Source organism: Osmia lignaria, chromosome 5, assembly GCF_051020975.1.
Source record: "Osmia lignaria lignaria isolate PbOS001 chromosome 5, iyOsmLign1, whole genome shotgun sequence".
NCBI lineage: Eukaryota > Metazoa > Arthropoda > Insecta > Hymenoptera > Megachilidae > Osmia > Osmia lignaria.
The window spans coordinates 4696437-4721234 of NC_135036.1; the positions used below are offsets into that span (position 1 = coordinate 4696437).

At 34.9% G+C, this 24798-nt stretch overlaps 1 protein-coding gene and 2 long non-coding RNA genes across 4 annotated transcripts in view; 1 reads left to right on the top strand and 2 right to left on the bottom strand.

Annotated features, from left to right (window-relative positions):
- stet (stem cell tumor) overlaps positions 1-24798 on the top strand; it is a 502203-nt gene that overhangs the window by 106901 nt on the left and 370504 nt on the right. The window lies entirely within an intron of this gene.
- LOC117607943 (uncharacterized) lies at positions 6060-9134 on the bottom strand. Of its 2 annotated transcripts, none has more exons than XR_004582260.2 (4): positions 8402-9134; positions 7826-7938; positions 6491-7031; positions 6060-6227 (listed from the first exon to the last, which is right to left on the bottom strand). It is a non-coding gene; the product is annotated as an uncharacterized LOC117607943 (long non-coding RNA). The 2 variants fall into 2 exon arrangements; XR_013062206.1 differs by lacking the exon at positions 8402-9134 and adding an exon at positions 8041-8203.
- Positions 14381-14983, bottom strand: LOC117607941 (uncharacterized). Its single transcript, XR_004582258.2, has 3 exons — positions 14910-14983; positions 14619-14822; positions 14381-14455 (listed from the first exon to the last, which is right to left on the bottom strand). It is a non-coding gene; the product is annotated as an uncharacterized LOC117607941 (long non-coding RNA).

The following is a 24798-nucleotide window of genomic DNA, read 5'->3' on the forward strand; positions in this document are numbered from 1 at the left end:
AAAGATATAAAAGTAAGAAATTTTATTTTCACATGTAACAGTACAAATTTTTTGGAACAACTTTGAAAAATGAAAATAATATGAAATACCCAATTAGATTAAAACTGGAGCTCTCTCCATAGTCCGCGATCCAAGAGTTGAAAATCATCTACTGGATTGCTTTGTTCAAAGTGAATGACAACATTACTTCTGGGACGACCTAATCTTTTATAGACAGTAGAATAGTTTTATCAAAACGTTTTGCCACGTTTCAGTCTAAAGATGTATATCGCCATAGAAAAAGTCTATACTTTTAGAATGAATAGCCTTTTCTGTGAACCAGCGTTCATTGTCAGCATAACAAAACCGATAAACAGACGCGATAGGAATGACAGCCTCCGGCGATGAATACCACTATCGGCTTCGCACGTTTCACCAAATTATTTCGTTTCTATATTGAAAACAAAAACGGATCAGCAGTTTTCTTTGATGCTTTCTATAGGAAAAATATTTGTTCTATCGCCCGATGTAATTAGATTCTCCTCTAGAACTTTACTGTTTCAAATAAATTGTACAATATCCTTGAAAATTGATAAGTTTCGATATTTTCACTTTGGTCCTTGTTTAACACTAGAACTACCGACGTTTGATGCACAGTTATTTTTAAATTGAAAATAATGCAAATTACTAAATATTATAAATAAAGGATGAAACATAATTTAATATATACATTCATTCTTTAACTCAATAGCAGCCAAAATACATTTCAACAAAAATATCTTGATAAAATTTATAATTTAACCCTTTGGTAGTTCCAGTGTTAATGTAACATATTTCAATCTTTCTGCTGTAATAATAGTGGTTAGAAAGAAAATTATTCAGTATAGCTTTTTAAAGGCTAATGACATAATGATGAAATACAAGTAATGTACGAAAAAATTAAAGCAAAAAAAGAATTATTTTTGACAAATAACTACCTATAGGAAAAATATCAGTTATAATATAAAATTCTGTTCTGTACTTTCTATTTAATCGTTACAAAAAGTATATTTTTAAATTGCTCAACGAGCTGTCATCTCGTTTTACATTGTCTTCAGAATAAACTATTCTTTTCATGTTTCCCCATAGATAAAAATCGAGGAAATAATTAGTAATTAATTAAGTTTACGCGTACTTAAACTGATTATCAAATGCATCTTCCTCGAAAACAAAGTCTCTCACCCAATTTCGTTATCCTTGATTTCTAACTTCTTTTGAGCCATAAAATCACACTGACTCCATTTGCACCATGAATTTTGGACCACCCTGTATCTAGGTCTGTGGCCTCCCATCACTTTCGTATGAACATTTACGCGGGAGAATTAATATTTATATTACTACTCTTATTTTTTAATTATATACTAAATTTTATAATATTCAATCACTAAAAATGATTCTATACTTTTAATTCTAATATTTTGAGAATTCCTGTTTCCCTTATATTACTTTTTCCCCTAGGGCAACCCACTTTGCTCGATACTGTACAATACTATATATTATATGTAGCACCGTTGGCAACCGTAGGTCTGACAAATACCGTCCTTTTCTCCTTTGAATCCTAAAAGAAGTGAAATAATTGCGGCGAAAATAAAAAGAAAGAGCAATTTGTTCTAGCATGAGAAAAGAGAAGTAATTACTTATTGAAATAAAAAGAACTGGCTCTAGTGTACGTTTGCAGAATCTAATCCCTTTTTAAAATTATTGAACCTGTCTGGTGGCTCCTTTTCCTCCGACGGGATCGGTGAATCACACTAGTCTCATAACGCGGCTACCCGACGACTTCTCTTTGTCCCGGCCCTCTTTTTATCACTCTTCGGTTTCACGGCCTCGCGCGGACCCCGGAATCTTTATTAAAATGCACAGAGGCTTGAAGATCGGTCTCCCTCTTTGCGCTCTTTTTCAAGTCACCCTGAATTCCGCAGCCGCATCTCGCGCCTCTTACAACTGAAACTCATTATGCGATCTTTGATGTACCGGGTTGCGCCGAGATCTGGAACGATCGTAATTGCGATCCGCGACCACACGAACACCTCCTCCGTTTCATACAACTTCTCGAGGTGTCGGAACATCTATTTTTACTTCTTTTCTATGCTACATTACCATAGTCAGTCGGTAATATTTGAATGCTTTCAAACCCTTTGATACCATTCTTTCCTTTTTTTTTTCTAAATTAAATACTAACTTGCGAATAATGTAAGAATTTCTGGAATGATTGAGATAAAAACAAAGGAAAATATATATTTTCAAGAATATTCTTTAATTTAAGATTAAACATATTATTTTTAATTATTATCAAAGGGGTCAACTTTTGTTTACAAAATTTTTCAGAAAATCATTTGTAAAATGTATTTTTCTTTTTAACCATTTTCAAGATAACTAATTTTATTATTTTAGTATAATTAATATTAAATTATTATTTCATTTCTGTATGCTTTACTTCCTATTTCTGTAAGAAATGGTACAAAATTCATTTCAGTATTGAAAATATACATTTTTCATGTCACCTAAATTTCTTGAAGATTGAGGATGATAAAGAGAAACGATTCTTGGATTTATATTCAGTGCACAAAAATCTATAAGAAACATCCATTGCATGTTTAAAATTTGTTGAGCAGTGTAATACGATTCTGATGTCTTTTCCTACCTCTTCCTATCTCTTCTTAGTGTTCTACGTTCGATCACAAACGAGATCGAAATCGCCGATTTTATAACGCGATTTGGTATCGAGAATATCCCCGTCGCGGATTCGAACGTGCTCAGAATTCTTTCAACCACGAGACTTTCTATATCCTTTAGGATTTTCGAAAATGCTGCAGCGATCACTACCTTCGTTTACTATATATTTCTTATAAGATTAATAGAATTTTTTATATTTTTACTTATTATTTTTTGTATAAACAATTGAAGCCCCATGATTGTTAGATTGTTTCATATGAAAGAGCGAATTCTGTAATGTTTCTGTAACTATGATTAGGTGACATCATTAATTAGTTATTTTATTTTTATCATAACAGAATATATATAAACAGTTTTATTGCATAGCAAGATTTAAGATGTCTTTTGATCCTTTGTTTATTTCAACAAAAAAAAATCAGTGATTTTGTGTTAATAATATTGATATAGAGTTTATGCAATTATTTTCATTAAACTTTGAGCTTTATATTAATCATTAGATATTCATCGACTAAACATGACGTAACAAATAACAGAAGAGAATAAAAGCTAATCGTAAAATTCGAACAATGAATTGTTAACTTTTAATCATCAGTTACCGTTCGTGTCCTGAATTCTTTCTACCTTTTACGAAACAGCCCTGGATAAAAACCACAAAAGATAAGAGCTTGACAAGCAAAGGAAACGCCTCGGTGAGCAAGATAATAGAAGCAAACTAAAAGTGTCAAGAATCATTCAATGACGTGTTTTTGTTGTCCGTCTGTTTCGTCTTAAGTTAAGAAGCAAGTGATCCATGAAGTGTAATTGCTAATTTTATTAGTCTGCTACTTTTCGACTCATTTCCTTTATACGTTGCATCAATATATAAAACATAGATTTGCGATCAAGTCAGTCTTCCCCCCAAGTGAAAATAGCAATCCCCCTTCGTAGCCTTCCCCTGGCTCCCACCCACCCCTTAGGTGGCCAGAAGGGAAGAAGGTTCCATATACATTTGATTGCATTTATTTGGAATAAATTTCAATTTTTGAATAAATAAATTTAGTTATTCTCATCTATCAAAAATGTCACGTAGTAAAAACATCTTGCGAATTTTTCCAAACAATTACCAGTGATTGATTTCGATTTAACATTAATTAATTAACGTCTGAATTAATTAAACGTTTCATAGTTTATTTTATCTCAACGAACAGTGTACTTTGTAAATAAGCTGGAGGACAAAATCTTTCTTCTTCTGTTGGAATTTCTTGAAATTTTCATAGTAGAATTGTTCCTTCTTTGGACTAAACTCGCGAGGGACGGGACGGTTCGTTCGTTGCGTAAAGTTAGATTGAGGGGGACCATCCTGACGGAAAGTAGAACAGACAGTTATGCAAATCACCATGGTACGTGTACGAAAAGTGCATAACCACAGAAACGTCCCTCTGTACGTCCAACGGCGATGGTCCTTCGGGAAATTGGCGAGAATCGAGGAAAGTGAGCCCCAAGGGCGTACCGCGAACCTGACAACCCCTAAGCGAAACGAGCCGAATTCGAAGTGTACAACGATCGACATGACCCTCTTACATTACCTTCGACTAGGCTAGTTCATGTTAACACAAAAACAATCAAATTTTTTAAAAATGATCCCAGGAATTATATTTTTAGTGAAATGTTTGTTGGCTTTTATCAGGATAATGAATCGGCCCTAGCAACAATTTCGGTTTATATTTGTACTAAATAATGCTTTTTGTCTAAAGAAGAACTGTAAGTAATTTCAACCCTCTCCCTCCATGGTAAGGGCCATACAGGGGTACCAACCCTAAATTTTACTATTTTTGTCCTGGAAAATTATTTAAAATATTTGAACACATTAAAGTGTTAATAAAAGGTATTCAAGAGCTGTATTTTGTATATTTTTTCAAAATTTTTAGCTGATGACTAAGGGTAGAAAAGTAATAATTAACTTTTTGAAATTGATTTTTATAAACTACCATTAAAAAATATTTTGAACATAACGCATTATTACTTAACTATTATCTGTAAAAATTTCAAGAAGGTCGAATTGGTGCAATATAGTTCAAAAAAAATGAAATCGATATTACGCCCTTTCGTAAGGCATTTGTTTAAATAATATATTAAGAATTTGAACTTTTTAATTAAGTTTTGTTACTACTTTCGCGTAAAGTGTACGTGAAGTCGAAATTAAAATAAGGGATACGTGTTATTATTCTTTTTTTTCACCATTTAATAACAGGTATAAGGGTAACAAGAGTTGATTGTATTATATAAGGAACACTTTAATTTCAATTTTTGAAAGATACCAATTGTACGAAATGAAGTCGAAATGGATACGTCTTTCGACGTATAATTAGAAAAAGGATGTATCAGTGTTAACCCTTTGACTGGTATGGGCGCAGATATGCCCATAGTTTGTTTCACGTATATCTTAATCATAATTAAATGAAAGTTATCAATGCATATATTACTAATTACATTCCATATGTTATCAGATTATAATAATGAGCTAAAACAATGAAAAAAAAAAAATTAAAAAATAAATTGAGAAATGAAATGAAATTTTAAAAAAATGATGTGTTATTGACTTAATTCTTATTTCGTTTACACAGAACGTTTAAGTTTAGAGTACTCAGTATTCAAAGGGTTAAAATATGTGAGTCTTGTTTACGCTTTGAAACCTTTTGAATTATAATACATATGAAATTTTTCTCATATTCTCGTTACATATAGAGCAAATAATCCAGTGTCCCGTTTGACGTGCCCACTCGGTCCAATAAAGCGTAAAATCCTGTATTAACGATACTTCATAATAAACCTTTAATCAGAACATCAGCGGAGATCTCTGGAAATAAATCGAGTCGGACTCTGATTGTCATGCATTGCAGCAGCATTTTGATACTTTTGATTTCGTATTGTCATTCATGAATCGCGCATTTCTCTCGTCCAGTGTACGCTTGCATAATGTAAAACGTACTCAATTATTTACACGCCAGAGTAGATTTCAAGCTGAAACAAGCGTACGAGCGCACTTTGTACATAACAGCCGTAATCGACGTCAAAAACAGCTTTCACGAGGAGTGGCCGACTGGAACATTTATCGAAATAAATCCCCTTTTCGGAGATATTTTGACCGGAAACTCCAATAACAAATGGATCGGATATACATTAACTTGATACAAACCTGTTTTGTATCAACATCAAGTAGCCCCACGTTTTTCGTTTTAAACCTTACAAGTATTTTCATAGCTACTAAAAATTCACAATCACAAATTTTCAGGAGTATCTATATGGGGCTAGGAAAAATTATTTTATACTTTCAAAAACGTGGTATATTAAAAAATTTTTTTTATTTGAATAATTATTTTCTGCTTTTTAGTCGAAAATTTTCGATTTTAAACATTTTGATGAGATTACATATAACAGAGACATGTGGTAAATTTCAGATTTATTTCAGTTTCTCTTCACCTGATCATATCTGAAATAAAAAATTGTTATACCTACCTACCAATAATATATCAATCTGTTTAATTTTTATTCTCCTGAAAAATAAAATAAAGAAGCAAACAAAATTAATTTTATAAGATTTTTTTTTTGCGAGTTAATATTGCATTGTAATCTAGTTCTGAGTTAGTTTAAAATCAATTGCAAAATTTATACCGAGCAGACAGACAAGAAAGCGAGTTAATAAAAACGAGTTAAAAAATTATACATATCTAAATACACCTACGTAGTTCAACTTTTGTTTGACATAATTTTTTGCAAAGTTTATAAAAAAATCTTGATATTTTCTGGAGACAATTACCTACATAGGACCAGGCCAGTACTTAAAGGAAACGTCGCGTCGTTGTTTCATCGAGAAAGGGCGATTCGCTGTCAGAAGAGCACGATTTCGCGTAAAACTGCACTCGGATTTAATGGCGAGATATCCTTTGGCTCGAAGCATTGGCATTTCTAAGAGGTAAAAGCAGAGCTCACCCCGAGAGCGTTTTATCAAGCCGCCGTCGGATAGTTCTCTCGTTATCAAGCTAGTCGAAAGGATGAAGGTAGACACACTCGCGTGATTCCCATGCGAACGATCCTATCCTTATCAACGAGTCTTCTTCTTGTTCTTCCTCGTCCGCCTCCGTTCCATTTCCGCTTTCTTTCTTTACTTTTCTCAATCGTCCTTTCGAATTTCCTTCCTTTCTTTGCTATTCCCTTCGTGTCCCTTACATCTCTACCTTTTTTTCTTTCTGTAAATTATACGCGCAATCGGCCAGAGAGAAATGGTACTCGTTTGCCACACTTATCGAGATACCGATAATGAGAATCGCTGTACTTTCCTCTTGATTTCGTTCGTCTTCCTACAACCGCGTCAAGGGAGAAGTCAAACACTTCGATCGCTCTTCTAAATTCCCTTTACAGGAAGGGGAATAATTTGTCTGAAACTCAATGGTGGAAAAGCGAACGATTCGACTTTCTGATTGCCCTATAAAGAGTCGATGATGGTAGCTGATAACTTCTTTACTATTACCGTCGAATGATCTTCAAAAAAGGATGAAAGAGCATTCAACGTATTGACTGTCTCAAGAGAAATATTTATGCCAAGAAAGATACTACTTCGGTGATTAAATTCATTTCTTTAATCAGATTCTCAACAGTTATCTTTTATTTTTCATACTAGATTAAAGAATAAAGTGAAAGTTAAAAATAAAATAGAAGTTATAAGTAGTTGACTTTGGACTACAATTATGCAAAAACTATTATATTTATAAGAAAAATGTTTATACCAAAATATTTCATAGTTATCCGACTTTATTGGGTCAGAACAGTTTCGCTAATAATTAAGTTATTAATAAGAAATGGAGACCGGAGTATAGTAACACATTTTCTTTTTAAATCAAAATATTTATTAAATTAAATTGTAATAATAAATGAAGAGAAATAAAATAATTGTGTTCAGACAAAGGAAAAACTAAATATAAATCAAGTTTTTTAAAAAATTACAATATTGGGATATATTTTTTATTTTTTTAATATAAATTTGGCATTCACGCATTATTTTTAAAATTAACGCGATAAAATATCTCAAAGAGAACATTTAACGAATGAGCAGAGAGGAGTAATTAGGAAAATGAAAAACGAAGGAGTTACCCACCGACAAATTGCTAGCTCTTTTAACAAAACACCGTCAGCCATGTTTAAAATAGTTGCAGCGTTTAAAACTGATGCTCGAAATTCAGTTGCACCAGTCAGGACGTCCAAAAGTGACTAATGTTCGAGTAGATAAACGAATAGTTAATATTTCTTTAGCGAATCCATTATTTGCAAGTAAAATACGCTTAAAATTATTGAGTGAAGACTAAAACGCACCATTGAAGCAAACCGTTTGCCTTTTGGTAACGAAAATGGTCGAACATCGATAATTTCAAGAACCAGAATTTCCAAACACTTTTAATATCTTTCCTCTACATTAATAATAAAAATCTTAATTCACTTTAAAAACTGTAATTTCAAATATTATGAAGAGAATACTATATTTTAATTTATATACCCTGGATTTTACAAATCATAAAAATTAATATCCTTTACCCATAAAATTTGTGTTCTCTTTGTTTTCATTTTTTATATAAATAGATTCTTAATTAATGAAAATTTCATTCATGCAATTACTCGAGTACCATTGTACAGTATAAATTAATTTTTTATTTATTGCATAAAATTACATATTTACCTTCTTTTAAATAGTTTTTTGCTACACCGCAAAATGTTCGCTTACTTTTGGCATCCACTTTATTTATAATGTTACTTTTAACCATGTATATTTCGTATACCCCTAATGTACGTATATGAAACAGTAACGAACAAAACGAGCAGACGGAAAGAGAATGAATCCGCATATTCCATTGTGTTTGACAAATAACTTGGTGACACGTTCGGTTCTTCGAACTGTACCGATTAACTCGTACGAATATAACACAATGGTATTTGCAGGGATTGAAACGTTTCGAGTATCGAACACCTTTGAAATAGGAAAAATCACTGTCGGCCTGTATCATTTCACCGGTATTCCCGACTGACAATATTGTGACACCGAAACCGCATTACGCGGTACACCCATGTTTCCCACGCGAGGATCCAGCTCAGGTTAAATATTTGTCGAGCGGTTATTGCGAGCTCGTCGATGACGAACTTCGACGAGATACAGGTGGCGCCACGTACGTAACAGATGTAGAAAGAGAGGGACAGAGAGACGGAGGTTAGCTCGACGCTTCCCGATTTCCTTTTCCCTATTTCTACCTTGGATCAACCGTTTTCACTGCGTTTACGATTTGCCCGTAAGCGGTTTACGCGAAAAGTACGTTCAAGCCAGCGTGAAAACGACGCCAGACAGACTCAGATACCGGACAAAGCGTTTCCGAGTTTACCAGAGTGTTCGCCCGTTTCTCGCTTCCACGCCGCTTACACTTTCCACTTCTCCGCCATTGTAACAACCATATTTCCACGAGTGCCCGTGAATCCTCTCGCTGGCGGGCCCGCAGCCTCGATTGCCCTTGCTTCTACTCTCTTTCCGACGCGACACAGTTTTTTTACCACTTCTTCCTCTGTTCTACTTAATTGTTTAACGTCGGTCATTAACGATGATGACACCTTGTTCCTTGTACTAGTTCTTTTCAATTTATTGTTTGAACTTTGGAGTACATATTTTTAGATAAGTTTGTAATTGTAACATCTGCAAGGGGTGTGATATGGATTTTCAGGAAGATTAAGAAAAATTAAGAAGAAACGTATTGAAGAGTAGAAAAAAATTAATTGATGAACTATTTGAAATTCGCATAATTTTAAAGGTTAATTAGATAATTATTATTACAATAGGCTTTTTTATAATTTAATAGGGAATTAATTAGTCGCAGAAGCAATGGTTTGAGAACACCTTATGTGTTTCTAGAGATGTAAGAGAACCTGAAAATTTCGGGTACCCGATACTCGAATCGGATCGGATCGGATTTTCGAGTTCTGGCACATCTATTCTTCCGAGAACTGCAGATCCAACCCGATCCGATATAATGTGGATTAAAACTCAACTCTTCCTATTAAATATCATTATCTTCTGATCGACGACTACCCGAATATGTGTTTTTCCAAGTAACACCGTTATTCTTGATATTTTCAAAAAATGACCTTAAAGAATAAATCGTTCATCAGTGCATTAAGCACTGCAATTTGGTACCAAAACATACTTTCTGAACACCTAACTGTTCGGGTTTTCATGAACTACCCTGTGTACAGTATATACCTGCATAAGGCTGCATACTGTACAATCTAATTAAACTATTATACTTGATACAATAAACTTTGATACAGAAACTCATTGAAGTTATGAGTAGATTAAAGTAGTATAATGAGCTCCGCTACCGCAGTAAGCAAGGCTTGCGGATGCGTGTTTACCAGGGGGGAGTACCAAGTAGACAAGGAGTTTAAATTAGCTTCTCTGCTTACGGATATTTTAATTCCCCTTTGATTTCATTGCGGTGCTGAAGATTATAGCTGTGCTATTCGCCCGTAATTTCTTTGAATCGTAATCAACTGATTTCTAATACCTTTTTCTGGTACTGTGATAAATTAAAAGAATTTTTAATTTTATTTTGGATAACCGTGTTTTCAAGCATATAGTAGGTTCTTATTGAATATATGTTTAGGAATATCTTTGAAATTAATAAGCTAAGTACTGCAATAAAAATGAGAAGTGTTGAAATTCTAGTTATTGATATGAAATAAAAATAGTTGACTTGTAAATTTCGAGTTTCGAGCCTTCAGTTTATAAAATAATAATAATAATAATAATAATGTTACTTAACATAATATTATTCCATTGTTTTTCTTTGTTTTTATTAAGAAGTTTAAACTGCTAATTAAAACTGTTATTACTGATAAGAATACTTATTAATAGTAAAAACATTGAAGGAAAAAGATAGAATGGTCAATACCTTTCAAAGTAGATTAGGATTAAAAAGAAAAAAATCTTTAAAATTCATAATTTCAGTTGAGAAAGGTCTATTTAATTTCCATTATGATAATTAGAAATGTTTTGAAATGTGACATCACTTCTGGAAATAAGATGTTATAAACAATAATCTTAAATTTTAATTAAGTAACGTTTCAGCTACAGTTTTGTGTACTTTTCAAACGTTCGTTGCTTGTTTAAAAGTTTCCTTTATTTAGTATTAATAATTAATACTAATATTTAGTATATAAAATAAGTGAGGGCATTATAGTGAATACTAACTTTATTATTATTCGAACTTAAAGGAATATGTTGACGAATATATGAACGTTTTTATTTTTCATTAATTTATTTTCGAAATTTATCTTTGAAGCTGAGTTAAAATGACCCTGCATTCGTTATAGAACGACTAGTAAAACTATTATGAATTATCATTAAAAACTGTATAAACAATTGTTTTGCTTTAGTCTTCTATTCGCCAAGTCCAATTCCCATAAGATCATTAAAAGTAACTGTTATTGGAAGAAGAACAAGAAAAGTAGAAGGAAAGATACGAAAACGTGGGGAGACAGACGAAAATTCAAGTGGTATTAGAAGCAAAAAGGCAAGACATTACCATTGCGCCAAACCGATGCAGTTATTTGAACTGGCGGTCACGAGTACGAGCAAGTCTATACGATCGTTCTTAGTGTTCAAGGGAAACGATAATTCGAAGTTTTTCTCCCACGCCGGAAAACGGAAATCGACTGTAATCGAGTCGTTTGAGTCTGAAGTATGAAAATCGACCGACTTATTAAGTTCTCTGATATTGCTGCAGTCGACATGAAAAGGCGCAAAACAAAAGAAGGAAAGGAAAGGAGCAAGATGGAACGTGGCATTTTCACCTGACTCCATTTTAATCCTGGAACGGCGACTACCATACGTTGCACTGGGGTCTTTTAGGTTAGGTTAGGTGATCTTCGCACATATTAAATAAGTAAAAAATTCACTGAAATAAATTTAAGTATAAAATTCAAATGTTCAAAGAAAAAAAAAGAAGAATTATTTTATAACACAATAATCAAAATCAGTATCATACAAGAAAAGGTATTGTATTGAACTATTTATAGTGAATAATAAAAGACGGTTTACGCATTTGCATTTATAATCTAAAGTTTGCAGATCATAATGTTTAAATAAATTTTTAAAAAGTTATATTTATCTGAAGAAGTAAATTCTTATATACGTATTGATTCGCTATAAAAAGATGATTTTTTGTTAAGAAACTAAATGAAAATATAATACATAATACTGACTCGGCTCGACTCGTTTTGACTCGGCTTGACTCGGCTGGATTTAGCTTGACTCGGCTTGACTCGACTCAACTCGGGTCAACTCGGTTCGATACGGCTGGGCTCGGCAAGGCTCGGCTCGGATCAAGTTAGGTCGGTTCGAACTTAGTAATAATTAAATTTCTATTCCCATTTATTTTAACAAATCAAACATAATTTCTATAACAAGTTAAAAAGCTTCTCATTCCTGCACACTGAGTTATTCTGTATTCTCCACTGACCCAATTTTTTATTGTTCACAATTAAGCTTATATCTTATTATCATATTTACTTAAATTATAACTGTTTTTACACTGCTTCTAATAATAATAATAATAATAATAATAATATAATAATAATAATAATAATAAACTACTTCTTATTTATTTATATAGAAAATTTTACTAGGATCGTGAAAGACTAACTGTGCCATTTCAGGGTTAATTCTAACCTATAAAAACGAAACCCTTGCGACGGCAACGTTTCTTCCCTTTATTCTCTTGCTCTGTGCGGATGCACGGGTAGGTAATCGTACAGTGGAACAAGATTCCATTGGCACTCAACTCCATCCCGCCTTTTATACTCACTCTACCGTATATGCCGAGAAATATTTACTGTTTCCCAATAATGCTCTTCGGTTTGCCTTTCTTCCTTCTCCTCCGCTTCTTCCGGCTCCGTAGGGTTACAGGCGGTCTTAGTACGTCGAGTAATAGTCCGTTCAAAATTCATTCGACCGTTTTAAAGGTTGCTCGTTTTGAAGGTATTTGGGAACTGCAGCCGACTTTCCGTTCGCCAATTTTATTGCGAACCGATATCATTGATGCATCTGATCGCCGAGTTACGTTCACTTATTGGATCCCTTTCTTTTGTGATCTACGTATCGCTTTTTCCAATGATAATTTTCTTTGAAGAAATTAAAAAATTATTTTGTTGAATTTTTCTGAGTTTCAAGTAGTTTATACTAATTTATTTATGAATCGGGGGGTCTTCACCAATTTCAATGACCTTGAAATATCAAAGTCATCATTCTCTCCATGGTCCGCCGTCCCAGGGTTGACTTTTGTGAATATGTCGAAAACTAAGACTAAGTGGTCATATGCAGAGGAAAGAACTCTTCAGAATAAAGACTTTCATAACATATTTCAAGGTCACTGAAATCGATGAGGACTCCTCTATTCTGAATAATTATCAAATAATTGTATGTACTTTGATAAAATTGAGATCAGAAGACTGAAAAATTTTAGTATTATAATATTTTGTTATTATAAATTATGAGTGCTTGTTTTATTTTGTTTCAGGTAAGTCTTCACAAAATTTACTTTTCATAGGATTTCGTATTCCAGAATTTGGTGAGTAAATATACACAAATATATTACGTTATTAAGAAAATTACATCCTAGGCTAAAATGATAGAAGATCAAACATTTTTTCATATTTTGCCTGTTTATTTGTGGTATCTCTCTGAACACCGAATATTTACATAGATGATACTATTTTTTTTCACATAGTAATTGTCAGTGAGTTTTCCGAACAGAAAAGAAAGAATCTAATATTAGACCATTCAATATTCTTTTATCTGTTCCATCATCTGTCGCTTTGAATCGTACTCATCTAACAAGGGACATCAGCCTACTGACAGATGTCAATTTCGATGCAGTTTTGATACGACACAGAACCCAAAAATATATCTGACATTTAGTTTCTTCCACCAGCAAACGTCCGTGCTGAAGAGATGAAAACAGCCCTCAAAATTCAAATTGAAAAAATCTATTTTATCCCTTATGGCGAAGACTGTTGCAATTTTTTGGTGATTTAATAATTGGTTCACTTTTAAATACAATATTAACTTATCCATTATTCTAATAAATTAAAATGCGATACAAATTTATAATTATGATATATAATTCTATAGGCTGTCGTTAGGATATTCTGTCATCATAAGTATATTACAATGAACTCCCGTTATATTGCCGTTCCAAGCTCTGATTTAAAGGAGGAAAAGGCGATAGAAATGTATCACTTTCATAGGCTATGATGGTGGAAGGGTAACTGTAGCATGCTTTAAAATCCATGTGAACGTCAAGTTCTCAGATGGCAATATAACGAGAGTCTACTATATGTATTTAGTATTTAGTGATATTTATTGTACGAATAAAACTAAAAATTGGGTATTTCTGGTATAGACTTGGAGCTTTATGAAAATACTAGTTAAAGCCACTGTCCGTCCGATCCGCCCGACGAAACAACTGCTCGAGGCGGGAAGAGGCAGGCACGGTAATGTTTACAGTATGTATTAGTGCGCGCCCTATCCTGTCTTGTATCGTTTATTGTGAGTTATAAACACTGACAAACTCTTCTGCTTAAATATTTCACAATCTTCTGATGGTGAGTTATTTAAGGGTAAACTTTACTTTACCGGACCAAAAATTTTGGACCTTTTTTTTTTGAATCTATAGTTTTTGATGCGTAGAATCTGAAAATGCAAGTCTCAACTTTAGGAATTCAGTGGTTAAAAAGTTATAAGCGTGTAAAGTTTGACATTTTTAGCGGATTTGCTACGTTACTGTGACGCCATATTGCCTTAGATGTATAACCTGATTGGTCCTCGCATAGCGTAGAACTAAACTTCCGCTTACCTTAATTAAAAACATATTGTTTCCGAATCGCTTCCATCATTGATCCCATGAGGTCTATGTTGTTGTGACGGCAAAACCGTCGCCACAGATATTCGCATAAGCGATCGGCAAATTCCTCATCGTGAAAACGACCCCTCCCCCTCATCCAGTCCTTCGCCGGCCGCCAATTTGACTCTATTTGCTGGGTATGAGTCCCATCACTAGCTGTATTTAAATTATTCGTAAAATTGAATTCTCTCTCTCTCTTTAAAAAAATATACACCTAACTAACTCAGACATTATCAAATTTACCCGCCAAAGTAGTCGGCACCCACGTGAATCTGCCTACAGCTAGCGACACCGTTCATTGGATAAGAAGTCAATATGGCGTCACAGTAACGTAACAAATCCGCTAAAAATGTTAAACTTTACACGCTTATAACTTTTTAACCACTGAATTCCTAAAGTTGAGACTTGCATTTTTGGATTCTCCGCATCAAAAACTATAGATTCAAAAAAAAAAAGTCCAAAATTTTGGGTCCGGTAAAGTAAAGTTCACCCTTATTTAATATTGTACCCTAATACTTTTTAATAATTCAAGATATAATTATATGTAAATGTTCAAACGAAATACGTAATAATACTATTGTGAGGTTATGGTCATGTCACATATTCTGATTGATGTATTACAAAAATATGCGGATTCTATATTTTCAAACGATTTAAAAAGTATTCCTTAAATCATTCGTTTGGTACAGTTGGTAATCTCATTACTTTCATTCTCCATATTTCGCCACTGTATATTTTAATTTTTTCACGCGTACATGCATATATAGTATGTGCAAATGCGCAACATGTTGGGTATGAAACAGATTCTGAACAGAGCATTTTTCGGTAACGAAATTATTACGCTACTCTGCGTTTTCTCTTAAAATCCATTATACGCAACAGCAGGTTAAAAAGCGCTCTTAAATTCAGCGTGCAACTCCTTGGTATAAATTCAATTACGACTGTGGGTTTTAACAGCGGGAATGGTTTTGTTAATTTTCTAATATGGTTTTTATTTCACCAATATATTTATAACTCATTTATATTCTATTAACGTAAAATATAACAGATGAACGAGACAGTTCAAACAAATTGTAGTATAAGTTAAAGTTTCAATTGTTAGTAATTTACTTACATGATTTCTGACTAATTATCACAAAATGTTTTTTCTCTAACTTTTTCATACTTTTTAAACATCTAACAAACCTTAATAGCCCTTACCTAACCTAACTTTTCTTTATTCATGCAGTTGTACAAATTCCTTACAAAACATTTTATTACCTATAAAATAATAACAAAGAAAATTGTTCTAAAAATTATGGGAATTTCTGTAGACCCCTAGCCCCGAATTAAAAGGAGGTCTAAGGGAGGTTTTAGCCCTGGAGCCCCGCGCTAACACATTACAGTAAAAGCTGGATATATGCAACAAAAGTTTGGCTGGATATATGCAACATCGCTATCCCCTCCACTTGGGGGGATCCCCCTAAGCCGAACCGAGCCTCTCGGCCAGGAAACCGTGTAATATGATCCGACCGTAATATCGGTGTGACTAATACTAATTGAACGATAAAACTTTTTTATTTTTAACTTTTTCTTAATGAAACTTTTACTAACGCATTTGTGAGATTTTTCTGATTAAAATGGTACCAAACACGATATGATTTGAATTATATTTATTTATTAAAATAATAATAAAACTGTACATATGTATAAGGCAGGCCGTACACCAAAGATACATCAAACACGCAACATGCAACATGCAACACGTCGCATGTTGTGTACGAACGTAGAATAGGTATCGCGGCACGGTACAAACGATTTGTACGGACGCAGAATCGACACCAAGACTGGATATATGCAACATTAAATGCCCAAGATCGACACCTTGGCTGGATATATGCAACATTAAATGCCCAGAATCGACACCTCGGCTGGATATATGCAACGTCTGGGTCCCAATGTTTGTTGCATATATCCAGCTTTTACTGTACTTATCGTTGAGGGAATGCGCGCGCAGCTAAAATGTGCGACCCATAGACTTTCTATAGAAAAATTGAAATCTCTGTAACTTTTGACTCCGACCACTTAGATCCACAAACGCAACGGTTTTGAGCTAGTCTCGGCGAGATCTTTCTAACGACGCGACGCGACGTATAGAGCGTATCTCTAACCCTAGTAATTCTCAAGTTCTTTGCGCTTTATATACATATATAAGATTTCGCCTTTATTTCAATATGGGGCTACAGAAAGTATTTTAATTTTTCAGATATTCTTTAAACAAATAAATTTTTTGAGAATTTGTTTATAGTGAATTTGTCATAAAAAAGGTATAATACTTACCATTTAAAAATAGGAACATTTTTTATTTATGAAATAATTATTGCTACTGTGTTATGACTTTTTTCGTTATGAAAAAATGTTATAATTAATCGATTTGAATAAATTATTTTATGTGTGCAAGAAATAATTGAAATGGTCGCGCTAGGAGATTCTGCATTTCTTATGATTTTTTTTTTTAACGCAGTAAAGTTACGTGTTAACGTGACATTATTTATGGAAATAATCTTGACAAATCAACTTTTGTTCCTCTCTTCTACTAGCTCGCTTTCCCTTTGTAATTTTTCGTAATAAAATCGTCGTAAAATGTTTGTATCAACGCTATTAACATAAAAAAGCCAATCTAGAAGGTGACGTCTGCGTGTTCCGAGAACGGAAAGCAGATGGTACCGACATTCTTGTTCGCATCCCTCGAGCGAATTCATCCGGAAAGGCCGTATTTTCTTTGTTATTGCCAATCAAGCTGACACTTGTCAAACTTCTCAATTTAAGTGAAAATATTGTAAGGGAGCGGAATATTATACGAGAAAATTAGATAAAGGAAGAGAAAAAATAAAAGTCGAGCACACTGGTGTGTACCAGATCATTGTCAGATAAATGATCAATTTTACTAGACGTTTGAAGACATTTATTTCACAGAAATAAAATTTATAATTTCATAATTTGTGAACTCGATTGTTCAGAAACAAACTCCTGGTCGATTACTATTAGAATGCACAGAAAGAGTTAATAATTGTATGTACCCGAAAGTAAAGTTGAGCCGATTTTTTCTTAGATTTGTATGAAACGTGTGATAAGATTTTTGATGGTTGGTATATTTCATTTCGATCGCGAAGCCAGTCGTCAGTTCGCTCTTCCAGACAATACTATCGATTATCTGGCCGGACATTAACGAGCATGATCTCTCTTTCGTTAGCGCGCGAGCCAGTGCTCGTACTTCTCTTCACTTTCCTGCCGGCGTTGCGTAAATCTTATAGTTCCGACCCGTAGGACCCGGGTGTAACACCTCCTGCTCGTAGGTCGAAGCGCCGGCCATAAATATTTGAGAGTTCGAAGCGATTCTGCCCACCCGGGACGCGATTCTACCTTCTTCTCCCATGCCAGTCTCTCGGATGTCCCTTATTCTCTCTTCTCTATCCACCGCCTGTTTCGTTTGCTTCTCTCTACCCACGGGCAACGTTGAGACACGCGCCCAGTCTGGACCCACACCCACGCTCGCATACCGTACACCCTTTAACCCTATCTCCCTATGTCCTTCTTTTTCTTTTGCTCTTTTCCGTCTTGACCACTTCTTCTACCAATCTCCTTTATTTTCCTTCTTCCACGCGCTCTCGTATGCCGAACGCTTTCTTCGTTGATTCTTCGAGACCACGGTATCGTCCGATCCCACGATTATAAATTTTTACGTGTCTTTAAACCTTAATTGGTAACTTGCAGTCTGATATATTCAAACATTAAATTTTTTTAAGAAAAAGGCATTCACAGCCTTTTAACACGTTGCAATCTACATTATTGGGAATTCTTTCAGGTAACTAATTAGTAGGTATATCTAACCGAATTTTGCAAGTTATTTAAAATTATAATACAATTATTAAATAAAATTTTTGATTTTGTGGAATAAATAAAGTATTTTATTAACTGAGAGTATGGAAATTTCGTGTATCCCTTTATCAAAAATATATATTTTTTTAATTAATCATTTGAATGAAAGATGCTTTACCTTAAAGCTATTTAAATGACTTTGTGGGCAACTTACTATGATATCAATAATTAGAACTCATTTATTTTTTATAAATGAACCAAGATTATGAGAAAATGATTTATGGATCTATGGAAATTTTGCAAATTGTATATTGAAATATTCTAAGAATAAATTGTTCAAAATAAAAACACTACCTAATAAAATTTTTATTGATAATATTGTGGCAATCAATGTATTAATTATTAAAAGTGCGAGAACTCACAAATTTTGATTATTCGATAATTGGATTGGGTCGAAAATTATTTCAATTGACTTGGGATTCCTAAAATTCGGTGAACTGTGTTTTGGGACGAATTTTGTTGAACGTGACCGTGAATGGGAAGTGTTCCCAAAGACTGTATTCATCTAATTCACGTTGAACAGACAAATATAATTCCCGACTCAATCCGAGTATCGAGTACTTGAAATTTTCAAGTTTTCGTACATTTATACTTTTGAGCACCAAAGCCAATTCGACACGACCAGACCTAAACAATATGGACCCGACTCGACCGATGTACCGTCGACCCGGCATGAACCAAACGATATAGATCCGACCCGATCTGAACCAAAGGATATAGATCCGACTCGCTTCGGCACGACCCGACCCGACCCGACCCGACTCGCTCCGGCACGATCCGATCCGACCCGGCCCAACCCGACTCGACCCGACTCGATTCCAACGATATATCTCCGACTAGACTCGACTTAATCCGACCCAACCCGAACGATGTAACTCCAACTCGACTCGACCCGAACCCGAACGATATAGCTCCGACTCGACCCGACTCCACCCGACCCGACTCGATTCCAACGATATAGCTCCGACTAGACTCGACTCAACCCGACCCAACCCGAACGATGTAACACCAACTCGATTCGACCCGACCCGAACGATAGCTCCGACTCGACCTGAGTCCACCCGACCCGATTCGATATTTTCTTCTAGCACACTTCTATTAATAATTTCCCACCACCTTTTTGGTATTGCCCCCAAACACAAACATTACACCAGTAATATTTATTCTTATCGTCAATCTGAATCCCTATGCGAATCCCTATTAAAATCTACAAAATCACGTCCTATCTTAACTATTGTCCCAAATTAAAAGTAACAAAGCAGCCATGCATCCCTAACTTCTGTTCTATTCTCTGTTTGCTGAACTCAAGCTGGTTTTCCTCTTGACTTCTTACGTTTTTATACGTCGTTCCCATGGTCTTTTTAACCGTCTGCGTTCTTCGCGATTCAAACGGTCGTTCGCTTTTCTTCTTTCCTCGTTCGATCAAGCCGCGTGTTTCGACCGAGTCAAGCACGTAACACCTTCATTCGGATCGTTCGAATCCATCGATCAGGCCGAATATCTTACCTGGCGATGCTGGGACCAGGCGCCAGAATCGTTGATACAGAAAGGGGCAGGGTATCATCACGAGTGCCTGAGAAATACGCCTACGCAGCAGCCACTCGTGAGATTTTTCTCTTCTGTTTGCCTCGAACACCGCACTGTCCACGAATATACGTACAACCTCTTCATTGAAACCCATGGTTGATGTTTTATACTCTTTTTCTTACCTTTTGTTTGCTCGCGGCACTGGATTTATGAAGTCAACGCATGCAACCATTTCTATTTAAAGTTGTACAATTTTCGTTTATTATTCTTCAATGTAAATTGAACATCATTCTGCAGTGCAGTGTTAATCCACATAATCGTTTAGACTGATTCTTTTTTATTTTTATAAATAATATTTAACTTGAAGATTAATGAAATGTTTTGTCATTTTTGATGTATTTATTTATTAATTATTATGAAGAATTCTTTGAATCAACAGTACATTATTTTGCATTTATGCATTTTTATTTTTACAAAAAACTTGGTACCTTATTTACATTTTAAGAAGTATAACATTTTATTGCAAAACCACTTTATTGGATGCTATTTTACTATCACCTGTCAATTTTTATGGCGATTTCATTAATTAACACGTTCCATATTGACAATATGTAGATAACGGAATTTTGTGTACAAAAAAAAATATGCAATTTGACATTTTATTGCAAATTACAATATTACGTATTATTGTTTAGTTTTTTCCAATTAAAATCCAATAAACTTGAATGAAAATGTATAACAAAATGTTATTTGTTATTTCAAGAACAAAATTATGTTAAAATATCAATTTTTGAATTGGAATTATTTTATTTTTAATATGTTAGCGAATTTGTAAAATTTTAGTTTTGCAATGTTTAAAAATTTACTCTTAATACTATCGTTTTCATTCACTGTTGCTATATAGTAACGTCATTTCACTTGTTATTTATTCCTATTGTTAGATGATGACTCGGTGTTTAGTTTCGCGGTCGATTGAGATCTTTCGAACGGTAGGAAGTAGAAAGAAAAGAAGACTGAAAGTTTCTCGGAAGTTTTTGTTGCACGTAATTCCTCGGCGTCCCGCGGGAAAAAGCGATTTCTTCTTTTACTCTTACAGTCCGGCTTTCTTGTTTTCCTTTCGTTGCAAAGAATAGATTTAATTTACGAGTTCATTTGCATCGCAGCAACCGTAACGTTCGTCGCCTTTCCACACGACGGACTTTCTCATATTCTTTTTCACTGGACCAGCAGAGAATTTACAAATACCATAAATATTTGAGGCCTTTTGTGTCCACCGTATTACAAATGGTCTTAGTTTCTTGCAGTTAGAACAGTATCTAGTTTGGAACAATATCCTATAAATCTTTACGTATTTCTTACACGCATACGAGTTAAGGAATGTATATTTGATTTTGGTTTCTTTCCTACTTTTTATATTTTAATTCGAACAATGTATATTTGAAAAAGAAATAATACTTGGACAATTAATTAATACGGGTTATTTATTAATTAATAAATAATTAATTGTAATAAGTAATAATTAATTAATTGTAATAAGTAATAATTAATTAATTAATTAATTAATAACACGTTGACTGAAGAATACATTGATTCAAATTTTAGGTAATTGAATTATCAGAGAAAGAGACGAGAAAGTAAGCCTTGAATATCATTAATAGAAGTGGGTGAAAACTCGAAAATTTCGGGTACTCGATACTCGGGTCGGGTATGCATTGCTCAGGTCAGGTTGAGTCGGGCCTTTGGAAGTATAGATATGCGATAACCTGAGGGTTTCGGGTACCCGATACTCGGATCAGGTCGGGAATTATTTCGCAATCCAATCCAACCCGATATTTTCAGGTTCTAGCCCAGTTCTAATCATGATAGTTACACTAAGGGTGTTCGGGTACCCGAAAATTCAGGTGGGTCTCAGGTCGAGAATTTTTCCGGGTTCAGGCGGGGCTTCAGAAATCTGTCCAAGATATAAATTTGTTTGGGTACTCGTAATTTCTCAATTCACCCGAAACTCAATTACATCCGATTATTCACGATAATATATGAAAACTCTATCAAACTTAAAAATTTAAGATAAGTATGAAAAATTATGGCCAGAATGCAATGTCGGCTTCCGAATTGAGTTTCAGGTTTCGAGTTGATATTCGGGTCCCAGAATTACGGGTACCCGAATAAATTTACGTGCTGGACGATTTTTCACAATCTCGCCCGATCCGACCCGTTCCCAGGTTCGGGTACCCGAATTTTCGGCCACCCCTCCATTCCTGAAAATACTAATTTAAAATTTAAAAATTACCCAATTGTGTGCTTAATAATTAGTGTTTTAATATGTCTGACTACACACGTTTATTTCTATGGTGGCAGTGAACATGTTAATAATAAAAATTAGATTATTAGAAAGAAGTAAATTGAAAATCGGTTTTTGTTTTCATTCAAACTGCAGTCGCTTTAAATCGTATTTATCTATTGTTCGAAACGTAGTTCTGTGGGAGAGAATCAGTGGCATAACGGAGGACAGAAGGCAGTCATTGTGAGAAATCGATTTCGTGCAAACGACGGAACAAATGCACTTGCCTTTGACACTTCCATTACTTTGCATTCCGTGTAGCTCCGATTCGTTTAACTTTGTCACACGACACCTGTCTTGCCTTTGCTTTTGTTTCCAGTTCATCCCCCGTTTTACCGGTAACTCACACCGGTGCAATTGCGCGAATCAATATTCCATAATTTAATGAACGACCGAATGTTTGCTACTTGTTACGAGGAAATTAAGTCGTTCATAATTAGTACGCATAAACGGATAATTAATTTATTGGCTAATTGGTTTAACGTTAACTGCTGTGTAACAGAACTTGGACGTTGTTAATTAAAATCTGCAGTGGTCATTGAACGTAATGAAGATCTGTGAAATATACCATGTATGGATCAATGTAAATACGAAATAATTTTTATAAATTTCAAGTAATGAATAATGAAATTTTAAAAATTCATTAAGGTAATTAATTTTAGTATACGGGATAAGCTATGTAGAATTGGCTACCTAATTATCTTCTCCATCTGTAATAATATAATAAGTTTAATTTAAAAAGGTTCACTTTTATATCTGTCAAAATTTACAGTTGAGAACAATATCAAAATTTATGTAAAAAAAATAGCTTTGATAAAAAAGGCTCTTCTTTCATGTTATTTAAATTATTTAGTAATAATACTATTTAAATTAAATATGAAACCATATTTATAACATGGTTAATTTCTACCAAAAAACCGTTTTATTAATTTTAGAATAATTACGATTATTAACAAAATTTTAAGCTTAGGTTTCTCACAATTGCAGTTAGTGTTTTATTTCAGTTTTCAAATATTTCTATATGGATATAAACTTACGCATGCGCGCGCAGCCTCGTAGTGAGAAAACGTCCTCCGAAAGCGTATCACTAGGGCCGATAAAAGTCCATGGGGAAGACCGGGAATCCGCGGAGTCCATAGGGAAATCCGGAGTCCACTCCGCAGATTCCCGGATCGCGTTCTTTCATCCCCGCTATTAGGGAAAAATTTTCCCTAGATTTCCAGATGTATGTACAGTATCGAACAAAGTAGGTTTCTCCGGGGAAAATGGTGATGCTCCCCCCCTATCCATAGGGAAATCCGGAATCCACTCCGCAGGTTCCCGGATCGCGTTCTTTCGTTCTCGCTATTAGGGAAAAATTTTCCCTAGATTTCCAGATGTGTGTACAGTATCGAGCAAAGTAGGTTTCTCCGGGGAAAATGGTGATGCTCCCTCCCTATCCATAGGGAAATCCGGAGTCCACTCCGCAGGTTTCCGGATTTCCCTATGGATAGGGAAATTCGGGAACCCGTGGAAGCCGATGGGGAAGACCGGAAACCCGCGGAAATCTCGAAGTTCCGGGGCGGGGCTTCACCATTTCCCCCCGGAGAAACCTACTTTGCTCGATACTGTGCATGCATCTGGAAATCTAGGGAAAATTTTTCCCTAATAGCGGGGACGAAAGAACGCGATCCGGGAACCTGCGGAGTGGACTCCGAATTTCCCTATGGATAGGGGGCGGAGCATCACCATTTTCCCCGGAGAAACCTACTTTGCTCGATACTGTGCATGCATCTGGAAATCTAGGGAAAATTTTTCCCTAATAGCGGGGACGAAAGAACGCGATCCGGGAACCTGCGGAGTGGACTCCGAATTTCCCTATGGATAGGGGGCGGAGCATCACCATTTCCCCCCGGAGAAACCTACTTTGCTCGATACTGTGCATGCATCTGGAAATCTAGGGAAAATTTTTTCCTAATAGCGGGGACGAAAGAACGCGATCCGGGAACCTGCGGAGTGGACTCCGAATTTCCCTATGGATAGGGGGCGGAGCATCACCATTTTCCCCGGAGAAACCTACTTTGCTCGATACTGTGCATGCATCTGGAAATCTAGGGAAAGTTTTTCCCTAGTAGCCAATGGAGTGGTCCGCGGGGACGAAAGAATGCGGTCTTTCCGTGACCGTTAAATACATTTCCTTTTTTAGGACACGTATCCTACGTCTCCCTAAACACGCCTCTCTGACGATAATAAAGAAAATAAAGGGCGAAGGTGGCTCTTTATACGTCCAGCTAACTGCGGCAGCTCGCTTTTGAACCAGCCACGATATTGGATCTCATCATTTTTCAGGGAAGTTGCGTTCTTCTT